Consider the following 13,338-nt stretch of genomic DNA (forward strand, 5'->3'; position numbering starts at 1 on the left):
GTAGTGCTAGAAAAAAACCGGGGTTCGATGTATTTTAAATGGATCAAATTGTAAAATCTCGGTTAGATTTTGAGCTTGCCCTTAAGAAAATCGAGAAATTTACACAAGTTTTAGTGTTATTACTTGCAAGTGCTTCAAATTTTGACCTACAAATCGAAAGAATTTCAAGTTTAACCTTATTTTCACTAGTTGGGAAGAATCTATTTTTCTAACCATGGAGGGAGGGAGAGGGAGAGGGAGAGGGAGAGGATCTTCTTTATACATTTTTAATGCCTTACATCAAGACCAATATAGAGACACCTTTTAGAAACACTAATATAAAGAAAAAATCATATTGTATCTAATAGGTGGTGATAAAAACACTAAAGTGCCAAATAGAGGTTATATTAGATTTGATATGATACTGAAACTTTTGATGGTGAGAGATTTGCACTTTTTCTCCACCACTCCTCTATGGCCTTCTTAGGCCAAAAATATTATCATTAGCTTTCCATGTGGCACTAATCCCCAAGCTTTATCCAATGGTCCAGAGATGCACCCATAATCCAACCCTTTACTAAGGACTACTTATGTAGTCCAAAAAAGGCACCAAAAAGGCACATGGTTGTAGCATTGGAACTTGTCTCGTACATTTGAGAGAGAGAGAGAGAGAGAGAGAGAGAGAGAGAGAGTAATTTGGGTACAATTTCCTCTTTCATTACAATTTCAATTTTGCTATTAGAAAAAGGGCACCCAAAAAGATGCATGGTTATAGTGTTGTAACTTGTCTCCTTCATCTTATATATATATATATATATATACATATATATATATATATATATATATATATATATATATATATATATATATATATATAGAGAGAGAGAGAGAGAGAGAGAGAGAGAGAGAGCTTGCTTCACTGCCAAAGATGATTGATAGAAAAATTTATGTGTCATTTCTATGTGTGGATTCTGATTCAGAGTGCCAAAAAAACCCTATGTTTTATGCAATCCGATCCCACCTACAAATTTTGGGGTTTTAAATTTGACTAGTATGTGATCCGCACGTTACTGTGACCAAAAAGACTTTGCTTTTATTCATCTATCTCCTCTTCCAAGTGGAACACTATCAGTATTCTCTTCCTACATGTATAGCATGTTGCATTTCTAAAAGTGATACATGAAGCAATCTCTTGTTTCTAACAAACACGAATATATGTAAGATGTAGAAAATTATTCTTTGATACCAAGCTTGGGAGCTTCTCATAGACATTAATTTTCATGAGGTTTTTGCGAGGTGTTAGTCCTTGCTCAACAAACTTAGGAGTGCTCTACAGAGAGAGAGAGAGAGAGAGAGAGAGAGAGAGAGAGAGAGAGAGAGAGAGTCCTCCTGTTGGTCTATCTTGGTCTAGAAATGCTACCAAGCCTAATTATGCAAATCAGATAAGTAAGCATGGTGTGAAGAAATGAAATCTAAGAGAAGTCAATGTAATCATAAAACTTTCTTTGAAAATGTAGTGGGTTTTAGAATTGGTTTCAACAATGGGAACACAATTGGATTTCACTTATGTGTTCCACTCTCTTATTTGCTACCAGGTCTAGAAGTACAAATTGGTTAATTCATTAAGTTTTTAAAGATGAAGGATCATAATTGTTCCAATGTGTTATCATAAAACTTTTCATGTCTAAGAATGGAATTGTGAAAAGACTAAGTCTCATAACTTACAATGTACCAAGAGAGCTTCAGGTTTCAAAGAGCTAAGATGGCTTCCTTTTAATATCAATACATGGATAGCCTCTCATGGGCGTCACTCAAAAAAATGTATGATAGCAAATGAGTTCAACAGAAGGGGTCTATTTTTGTTAGAAATCTACAAAAAATATACATACATAAGGGTATTCCAAATTAAAAAGTTGAAATTTTTGGTATATAAGGGGTCTTGTTTATCAAGAAAGGTGGTACATAAGGGGCTCATGTATACATAAAACAATGTAGAATAAGGGGTTTTATAAAGACCTCTTGAATGCATGTGCTATATTGGATCGCTATATAGTGAACCCTGAGGATAGCCCAGCTTTTTTGTAATTATGTAAGTCCCCCTCTCTTCATAGAAACATACTCAACGTTCAAGTTTTTGTTCATGTCTCTCTTGTGTGTACACATGTGCATACACATACAACTTCTCTCTATTCTCTTCTTCTTGTTGATAGAGCCTCTCTCTCTCTCTCTCTCTCTCTCTATATATATATATATATATATATATATATATATATATATATATATATATATATATATATATATATGTGTGTGTGTGTGTGTGTGTGTGTGTGTGTGTGTGTGTGTACATATATATATATACACACACACACATATATATATATATACATACACACACACACACACACGACAAAATTGAACTACATCTAGAGTTGGTACATGGATGACCGAGCTTTGTTGTAAACAAGCGAGTCCCTCTCTCGTCATAGAAACATACTCAACATTTAAGTTTTCATTAGTGTCTCTCTTATACATGTGTATGTGCCTACACACTCTCACCCCAATAACCAGCATTTAGGGGAGGAAGGGTAGCAACAACAAAGGTGCTTAGCATTCAACAATTTTTTAAGCACTTTAAGAAAGCATATAAAAGTGCCTTTTGAAATACAAATTTAAAAAATATCATTATTAATCTTTAAAAATACCCGTTGAAAGAATAAAATCGAATATATCTTTAAAATCAAATTTGTTAGATAACAAAATCTTTGTTAAATTACCTTCTATACTATATATAATGGAGCTTAAAATTTTCAAGGAAGGAGAGGGCCTCCAAGTGTCACTCATTGGTTCATTTCACAAAAACCTTACAAAATATCCAATCTAAAAGCAGAATTGAGGGGTAAGATTTAAAATGTGAAAGTGAAGGGTAAGTTTCTAAGAAATGAAAAGCTGTTGACAATGTAAAGTGAAAATAATTTTACTGTATATAGAATAGAGTAAGATTTAAAATTTAAAAGTGAAGGGTAAGTTTGTAGTAGGAAATAAAAAACCTTTTAACAAAGTAAAGTCAAAAGATTTTCTCCTCTACATAGAATAAATGTACCAATCCAAATACACATAACAAAAAAAGGTGATTTTAGTTGGAATTTAGTTATTTAATAAAAAATAAAAATATTTGATTTTATCTTTTCAAGAGGCTCTTTTCAAAAGAAATATTGATAATGTTTTATTTAGAGATTTATCCAAGTTTGTAATTTTTCAAAGAGATTGAGAAAAAGAAGAAAGCTCGCCTATCCATGCATCAAATTGGGAGAGGGATGTCTCACTTTGAGGACATGCATGCAAATGAAGGGGTTGTTATCCACGTTATTGACCATGAGAGAGAGAGAGAGAGAGAGAGAGAGAGAGAGAGAGAGAGAGCGAGAGCATAGCCTAAGTGTATGTGCACCTGTGTGTATGTGTGTGTGTAAACTCAACCAATTGACTGGAGAATGAGAAGGAGTAACCATGTCAAGCAAGGAAATAATAGTATAGATTTGCAACAAAAAAAGTTGCTAGATTGATTTTCTTATTTTAAGAATATGCATGATGGGATTTCTGAATGTTTTATGAATTTTCTAAATAACCCCCCCTTCTTTCTTCTTCTCTCTCTCTCTCTCTCTCCCCCATACACACACACACATTCTAGCTTATGTATGTCATTGTATAACATAGCATGTGGCAGTTCGCCATGTGTGTGTGTATGTGGGGGGTGTAATGTTGTGCTTGAGGATGTTAGAATTTTCCACACCAAACTCCTCCCTATGCGCAATGTGCACACACACACACACACACACACACACACACACACACGCACATGCAACAACCAATACACAAAGTGGCAGTTCATCATCTTCTATGTGTGTGTGTGTGTGTGTATTTCTGTGTGTGTGGTCATGTTGTGGTTGCGGTTGTTGGACTTTCCAACACTATCCTCCCTATTTGCAATGTGCACACACACACACACACACACACACACACACACACACACACACACACAACCAATACACAAAGTGCAAATGTGCCTCTGTTTTACTTCTATAGCAATGATGCAGCTGGACAGTCGGAGAGAGGCTTTAAAGAGAGGTTGAATAGGAAGCTCTAACCCTTGGGAAAGTTCTAAGCTTTGCAAGGTCAAAAGAAAAAATATATATAATAGACATAAATTATTAATGTTAAGAACTAGTAGCATCTTCAATTTCAACCGACTAGGAGAACCTATAAGGGTCGTGTGAAGATAGCCCCATCCCATAGGTACCAATCCCAGGAACAACTATCTAAGACGACCATCGAGGGATAAAATATTGTAACTAGGTCTTTGAATAGTACCACTACTACCCTTGCCAGTAATAATATAACATAAACACCAAATAATTCTTTCAATTTACAAAAGACACTAGAAACTTTGTTAGTGAAAAGGTGTTATAATTCCCACTCATAGTATAGAATGGTCTTTATACATAAATACAAAAGGTTTAAGAGTCTCAAGATATATAAATCCACCATCTTCACTCTAAGAAACTTTGAAAACCATAGTTGAGAAGGTAACCCTCACCTGCACCCATGGAAACAACATAACTTTCAGTTAGCATTGGCATCGATGCAGGTGATGCATGGCTATCCCACATGTCATAGATGTCACCCAACTAAAATGTTTTCAAAGATAAGTGATAAGAAATGTGAAGCTACTCTTATATTCAACGATGGTTTCCTTTACAAGGGACAAAAACATTTGGAGCCCCTTTAGCTTTGCAAGCTCTCATGAGATAAGGCCGGAGACGAGTTTTATGAGGCATTTTAGCCTTGAAGTAGGCCACATATACCTATTTCTTGACTTTATAGAGTTTGAAATTAATTGCCTCTATTTTTCAGGGTCAGTGGCAATGCTTATACGTGCAGTCAATCTATACTTTGGAGACACATGTAACATAAAAAGATGTTAGTAATTAAGTCCTACATCTCCTTAGATGGAGCCAAAACCATATGTAAGGTAGTAGTATGAATGCTACTCCCCTGAAACATACAACATATAGCTCGGATATACCATAGCTCCACATTTGTTCAAAAATCTAGGAAAGTGAGACGCCATGGTCCATAACTTTGATCCAATAAACAACCATTTACAACTTCATGAGGAGCCCATTTAAAATCGTATTTACCATAATCTAGAACCATTATCTTAACCATAATCGGACAGAATTAGTCATAGCCCAGTTCACAACATCAATAACCATATTCATCCAAGTTGAGAACTTTTACAAAGGATCAATATACATAACACTAAGTTGGCATAGACCATATTTGAGCAAGCATGGTAAGCTCGGGACCGACCCCATAAGCATACATCAACAAAATAACCACTGTGCTCACAATCAATCATAGCCCTATACACAACCACCCATTCATGGCTAAGTGAGAAAATGTTAAAGCTATATATCCATAACACTAGAACAACATAGATTAAAATCGAGCGTTAATGGTAAGGTCAATAACAAACTCAAAGGAACAACATCAGTATCATACCAGCCACGCTAGCCATAATAAAGTATACCAAGTCGTATGTGGACCCCTCAGTCAACCCTATCATATAGGGCCATTCCCAAGAGCTTTTGTCATTATATTTTAGCATAAACAACAACTCAAGGCTCCGTGTTTGCAAGAGGATACCACCTTTTAAAGTTATTCTAAAAACATGCCTAGGAAGATGTCCGTAGATATGTATTTCCAATTATCCCTAGCCTCAAAAGTAATTATTCAGCCGAGACAAAAGGATGCACATATAAATGTCAATGATAAGTTAATCATAAACTAAAATCCTTTCCTAAACCCATAAGGTGAAAAACAACACTGCAGTAAATGGTACAGTGGAAGTTGCCATTCATGTATATTTCGGCATATGCATGAAGAGTATAACCATAACAACAAGTGAATCATATCACAACCAAATAGTTTGGATAGTAGTCCATATCAATGCCATAGGTCACTTGAGATTGAGTCAGAGCAGCGAGCTCCACAATAGCCTGATTATCCTTGCCTTTTGCCATAGAGCCGACAACTTTAACACAATACCACTTACGAGTAACACCCTCACAATCCCAATGTACAGATAACAACTCTCAAGTAGACACATACATGCCACAAAAGCATACAGTACTAATGCTAAGTGAGCATGGGAGCTCACCTTTTATAGTGTTTGGAGCAAGTGGCCACATTCCCCCAGCTTAGTATGGCGGGCCCATCATCAAGAGGTACGAGGAATACAGTAGCGCCACCTAGTACACACACACACACACACACACACAGAGAGAGAGAGAGACAGAGAGAAGTAGAGGGAATGAGATATCACTTAGAGGGTGCTGTAGCGCGGAGCTGTTAGGAGGGATCCACCGTGAAGTTAAGTAGAAAATAACAAGGTTTACAGAGTCAAGAAACCTGCCGAATGAGCATGTGTGTGTGTGGCATTTAAGACGTCAATTTAGTGTCATTTAAGGTACCTTCACAATCTCAACTACTAAATTAGCTACTATATTTCACCCACGACTCCCTAGGTCAATTAGTCGTAGTAAATAATGTTCAAGTAATTTAACATATTATCCTTACATTATCCTAGCCGAGCAAAAGGTCCACCCATATTTACACCAGTTCCAGTATCCAAGTACCAATACCAATACAATATTAGTACACAAGTAGCACCAGTACCAGTACATAAGTAACACTAGTCTAGTATATTAAAGTACACAAACCGTACTAGTACCAATACCAGTATAGTACCAATACACAAGTAGTATCAATACCAGTAGCACAAGTAGCACTAGTATCAGTTCAATATAGTACTGTACACAAACTGTACCAGTACTAGTACCAGTATATCACATAAGTAACAGCAATCCTAGTTCAGTACAATACAATATCATTACGAGTACAGTATAGTACCAGTTCATAATGCCCATACAATCCTTACCCTATCCTAGCCGGGTAAGGGGTCAACCTGTTTTTTTCACCAGTTCTAGAGTCACTAGTACCAGATCAGTATAGTACCAGTCCACAAGTAGCATCAGTACCACCAGTACACAAGTAGCACCAGTCCAGTATATTACATTGCACAAATAATACTAGTACTAGTACCAGTTCAGTGTCAGTACACAAGAAGTAACAGTACCAGTCTCACAAGTAGCACTAGTACCAGTCTAGTATAATATTATACACAATCAGTACTAGTTACATTACTAGTGTATCACACAAGTAGCAGTAGTAGCAGTTCAGTCCAATACAATACCAGTATCAGTACAATATAGTACCGATACACACGTATCATCAGCACCAGTACACATGTAGCACCAATATCAGTCTTAGTATAATATAGTACCAGTATCAGTACCAGCCCACAAGTAGCACACTACCAGACCTAGATCCAGTACTAGTAGCACTAGTGTTAGTAAAGAGAAATTAACACACTATCCCTAGCAAATGTGTGTGTGTGTGTGTGTGTGTGTGAGTGAGAGAGAGAGAGAGAGAGAGAGAGAGAGAGAGAGAGAGGTTTTACCGTCAAGCTCATAGGGACTTTGTCTCACCAAGGTACCCTTGCCCTTTAAATTTCCATGATATTATGATTTTGTTGGCATTATAACACATTTTTAAAAGGTAGCTACTAACATTTTTTAACCATCGAAAACAAGAAAAACGCCTTGAAACATGTAAAATCCTAAAAAAAAGCCCTGACAATTTCACCTCGAATGGGGAGAAAGAGAGAGAGGGAGCAATCATATCTATCTATGATTTTCTTTAAACAAATTGAGAAAAAGGAGATCACTCCCCTATCCATGTGTTGACTTGGGGCCATCTCTTCACCTACAACGCCAATTTGTCACAACTACTATGCCACAATGGTAGGTTATGTGTGTATGCACACATGAAACTGCCATCCACCCAACACATGGATGTGTGTGTGTGTGTGTGTGTGTGTGTGTGTGATATTTCCATCCCATGAGAATATTGTCAAGAAATTTATGATTCCCAAAAAGTAAGTCAAAGCACTGACAAAAAAGAACTTTAGGTTGAATCCAGTCAAGAAGTACATTGTGAAAGAGACAATGTATGTAGATAGCACCACATTTTGGATCTTCTCTACAGAGAATTCTTCTTCCACTTGGGTTTTTTGAGACCTGCAATATATTACTGAGTTAGATTTCAGGGAAGTTTCTGATTGCAGGAAACCTGCCTCTCCCTCTTCTAAAGCTACGAGTTTTTCCTTGATTAGACGAGGAGCTTGGTGTTAAAAAAGAGGTGAAAGAGTTGGGAGTAGCTAGGGAGTTAGCTCTTTTTAGAGAAGGAGAATCATCATCTTCAATACAAGGTTTAAGAAGGCTATTAATGATCTTGACCCCTTTAAAGTTAGCATAAGTGGTAAGGTATAGACCGGGTTCATCTGCTTTAATCTCTTTCAGAATATCATGCATGAGACTACGGAATATGTTAAAGGAAATTTGTGCAATCACTATCTGCTTAGCTTGTCCACCTAGCCAGGAGCAAATGAGGGATAGATGAAAGTCCACTGGTTTCTCTGGGAATAGTAGATCCAGATGGTTGAGGATGTACCATATTGTATGATCAAACCACATGATGCTTGAATCACAAGAAGCTTTGGGATCAAGAAATTTACAAGCACATTTCACATATGGCGGAAGATATTCCAAATGGACTCTGTGTAGAAATCCGGGTTACTTTTAGCAAATTCCATGTTCCCCTTAGTGCGTATGTATAATCCTGCATTTGAAGGGCATTTGGAGTGGTCGATGAGATGAAGGTTGAAAGGTGCTTTAATCAACTCCCCTTTGTCCAGGAATTGTCCACCTTTAAGAATCTTGAGTTTGCAGTCTTCCACTGTTGAGGCAGGAAGGTTAGCAAGGTACACCCAAGTTTCACTAAGAATAGGAGCCAGGAAGGCTTTGTTTGGCAGAAGCCACAGTTGATGGTCAACTCCAAGGGACTCAATTTTGATTTGTCTTACTGGTAAGATAGTTTTTCGGTACCATCTCAAGGAGGTTAACATCATTGAGGGAGCACATATTATTTTGAAATTATTTTACTACTTCCAGTGTTGCACTGTCTCTACAGAAGATGCCCCCACTTTGAGGGATGGAGGGGGTATTTGGTGTGTAGACAAATGAGGGGTTCAGTCCACATAATTTTCTAAGGAATTTAGACAGCTCAGCTCTAGAGGAGGAGAACATGGCAAGCTCTTGCTGATGTTGTGAAGCTAGGACAGACACTTGGGTAATGTATTGGGACAACAATATGCAAGACATATAGTTTTTTATCACAGGAAAGTGCCGAATCATAAATAAGTTGTGAAGCATCCAAGCTGCTAATACATCTTAGGACCAGGGAGGAGGCCATAGAGAGGGGTTCCGAGGTAAATCTCCAATCCTTGAGAGAGAGCAAGAGTCTGCAAAAACAGTGAGGTCAGGTTTACATTTTCTTGCCAAAGTATGTAATACATAATTTGGCCTTCCTAGCAAGGAAAGGTCTAGTTCTAGTAGCCAGGGAATTCTTTGGTTTATGGTCTTTAAGGTAAAGCTTAATTTGATTGAGAATCTTTGCATGATTCTCTGGGTTCTGATTAGTACTCATGCGAGCTGTCATTCTATAGCGTGAGCAATCCTGAAAAAGAGATGACATAAAATTAGCAAAGTGTTTAAATTTTAATGTATACTTGGTCCTGCAAACCTTCAACTGGCAAAGTCATAGACTATGGTAGTCGTGAGCAGGGAACCAGAAACAGAGTCTAAAAGGGGCCACCTAACACCAGTCTACCAATAAAGGATTTACAGACTGTGGGTCCAAATTAGAGCTCCATTCCTAAGACAATTTCCTAGGCCAACATCCCGGTTTCCCTTAGAAAGGAAAAACCTTATGTATAGGATGTGTGTGTAGCTGTTTAAATCTTAACTAATAATACATAATTGAATTTTTACATTCAAAAGACAGCTAGCCAAGGAACAATGGACAGATAAGTACAAAAATAACTCAGTATCAAAATTATTTAGGTACAATGATTGTAGGAAAGAGATCCTCTTTCAGTTAGAATAGTAGAAGTAAAATAACTTTCCTGTTCTTCAGTGAGTGCTTCATTAAGTAAGGTTGCTTGCCAAAGAAAAGAAAACCCTCCAAGATAGAATAGAGTCCTTACCTGCATCGATCCAAACAAGACAACAATTCAGTTAGCCTTGGATGTGTTTTACAGGTATCAATGGACCCTATCAGTTGTTATCCATGTCCATCTTACAGATTTTATTTACTTTAGAAAAGCTAGGTTATTCCTTACAACTTGTATGATAGCAGTCTTTTACTTATTACATCAAAAGATGAGTGTTACCTTCTACCTTGTTTTTATTGAGTTGTGAAGCCCACCAAGAATCCATATATCTATTTAATCATAGTGAGATCTATTTTTTACACCATAGCTTGGTAGCTATGCTTTGCAGTAGTAACCATATACTTGCCTTCCTGAGAAACAATTTCAAAGTTTCATTGGTGTTCTTTTACACACCCAGAGGTCAAGAACAACTTAAACTGTTTAAAATGCCCAATGGTATCAAAAAAGAAGTTAATGTATCATCTCCCTTTTTGCAACAAAAAATGCTAGTAAAACCAATCAACAGAGTATAAAAAAAACTCCATCTATACTAAGTAGACTCATGGATTACCAACCATAGATTTTTCCCAAAGCCGAAAGTATCAGCTGTATACTTACCTTCAGAATGCCAAGTTATCACGGACTATATTATCCGGCCCGATTAGAGTATGATGCTTAAAGTTTCAACTATCATGGTTACTTAAAAAAACCACTCCATCCCCTTATTTGCTATGAAATCCCAATGGTGATAAGCCCAAGTGTGGCAACCAGTTTTATCAAAAAAACCAACAGTTTCCGAATCCTGCCAGTCAAGCTCCCTCCCCCTTGAATATTGATTATCCAAGAGAAAGGTTACGACCTGGGAAACCCATAAGCTACCACATTAGTATCGACATTTTATTAGCTAGGTAAGATAACCTGTCATTGAAAAAATTATAACCCTTAGTTGCTAGCACAGAGCCTGCTAGAAAATTTCAATCCTTGCCAGTGTTCGACAGAGTTCTTTTACCATATGCAAAGCAAGGTCAAGCCCCAAGCCAATTATGCAATGGCTCAACATAGTTTTTTTGAAAACATACACAGCCCTTATTGGCCAGTTCAGAGCAACCCCTATAGCGGCAAACTACCAGGTGGTTATGAGTGAAATCAACAACCCTTAGCTGCAAGCAGAGATCACATACCTACTTGCAAGAGGAACCTCAGTCCATGCCAGTGTTTTAACAGAAACAGTTCCCAACACGAGGTCTCAAGACCCCAGCCAGTCATGCACAGTAGTTTGTTTTAAAGAAGATCATTTTGAAGTAAATGTAACAAGCAACCTTAGTGGTTTAAGTACCACCACCTGCAATAGACTTATGCTTAGCCCCAATATTACAATCGGTTATTTACAGGCGCCAATTTTACAACTAGTTGTGCTCAACCTGTAGCGGCTGAAAATAGAGCCATAAAAACCAGTAGCTATAAACCTACCATAGCTTGAAATAGAGCTAGTACAACAACCAGTTTTAAGAAACAATCCGCCCATGTTTTCTACAGCAACTCATCCTCCCCCTTTTTTTAATGCATAAGAGGTCTCAAGGTACAAGCTAAACATGTCCGGCACAGTATTTCAAGGTCAAATAGCAGTATTTACACCAACCAGCTCTCACTCGGAGCCAACCATGCATAGTATCATAACTGAAAAAAGCTAAAGCAGGTAAAACAAGGCACCTGAGATGTTTGAGTAGCAAGCTCCATCACTCAACAAATTCAGACAGTAACAATACAGAGCAGAGAGAGAAAAACCTAATCCAAGGCTTTGTGAGGGCCAAGGTGTCGCCTCATCTCTGTTTAAATATGTAGGTGTGCACGTTTCCAGAGAGGTGGGGATGAATGCGCCTGGCTGCCCCTTACTGTGCAAATCCCACGTTCGGCCCGCGATTGCCATTTGCCTGGGAAGTCCATACTCTGAGAGTGAAAGAGAGTAGACAGGGCCACCTATCCCTTATAATCATACCAAATTATTCACGCTTCGATTATGCAAGGGCCTAGCCCCATTACAAGGAAAGTATGGCAAAGAAAAAAAGCTCTATAGTCCCAATAGGGGTGAAAAAAACCCAAGTGGGGGGAGGTATTTGAACTAAAGCAAGCATAGACCAATACTTTAGTGTGTGTGTGTGTGTGTGTGTGTGTGTGTGTGTGTGTGTGTGTGTGTGTGTGTGTGTGTGTGTGTGTGTGTGCGTGCGCACATGTGCACACACACACATATATATACATACACACAAATGCACACACACAGACATACATACATACACACACACACACACACATATGTATGTATGTATATATGTGTGTGTGTGTGTGTGATGCACATTGGTCTTTTGTAGACTGCCCCCCTTTGGATCTCTATTTTCTCTCTTTTGGAACCCTACAGAGACCGGTCTAGCAGCCTTACCAATATTCTATCTTTTACTCCCTTGGTACTTCCCCATATTAAATGATCAGTTTAACATGAGAAAATCATTTAAGAGAATTAGATATTAGTTTTTATGATAGGAAGGGGAGAGAGAGAGAGAGAGAGAGAGAGAGAGAGCGAGAGAGAGAGAGAGAGAGAGAGAGAGAGAGAGAGAGAGAGAGAGAGAGAGGTTTTTTTTTGGGGGGAGGGGGGGGGGGGGGGACACGGCCAAAGTATAGAAATTTTTAATGTCATATTTACTAGATTGGAGCAATAGAAAAATTCCTCAAGATCCATGTGACAAATCTTTGAGTCAAGCATATATATATGTACGCACACACACACATGCACACACACACACACATAAGTGTGTGTGTGTATCTGTGTGTGTGTGTGTGTGTAAGTGTGTGTGTGTGTGTGTGTGTGTGTGTGTGAGAGAGAGAGAGAGAGAGGTTTTTTCTTTTCTTTGGGGGGGGGGGGGGACACGACCAAACTATAGAAAATTTGAATATCATATTTACTAGACTAGAGCAATAGCAAAAGGCCTCAAGCTCTATGTAACAAATCCTTGATTCAATCATATGTGTGTGTGTGTGTGTGTGTGTGTGTGAATCCGAATTTGACGGTATGAATAACCCCCACCATTGATCCCATTTGAATGTCCTCATGCTAGATAGTGTGGAGGATAAAGAACTCCCTTTTCCTATCTATACTATTATAAAAGGGGAAGGGATTTTGGCTTGCTCCCTTGGAC

The sequence above is a fragment of the Adiantum capillus-veneris genome, chromosome 13 (genome assembly GCF_014529385.1).
Source record: "Adiantum capillus-veneris isolate H3 chromosome 13, ASM1452938v2, whole genome shotgun sequence".
Lineage (NCBI taxonomy): Eukaryota > Viridiplantae > Streptophyta > Polypodiopsida > Polypodiales > Pteridaceae > Adiantum > Adiantum capillus-veneris.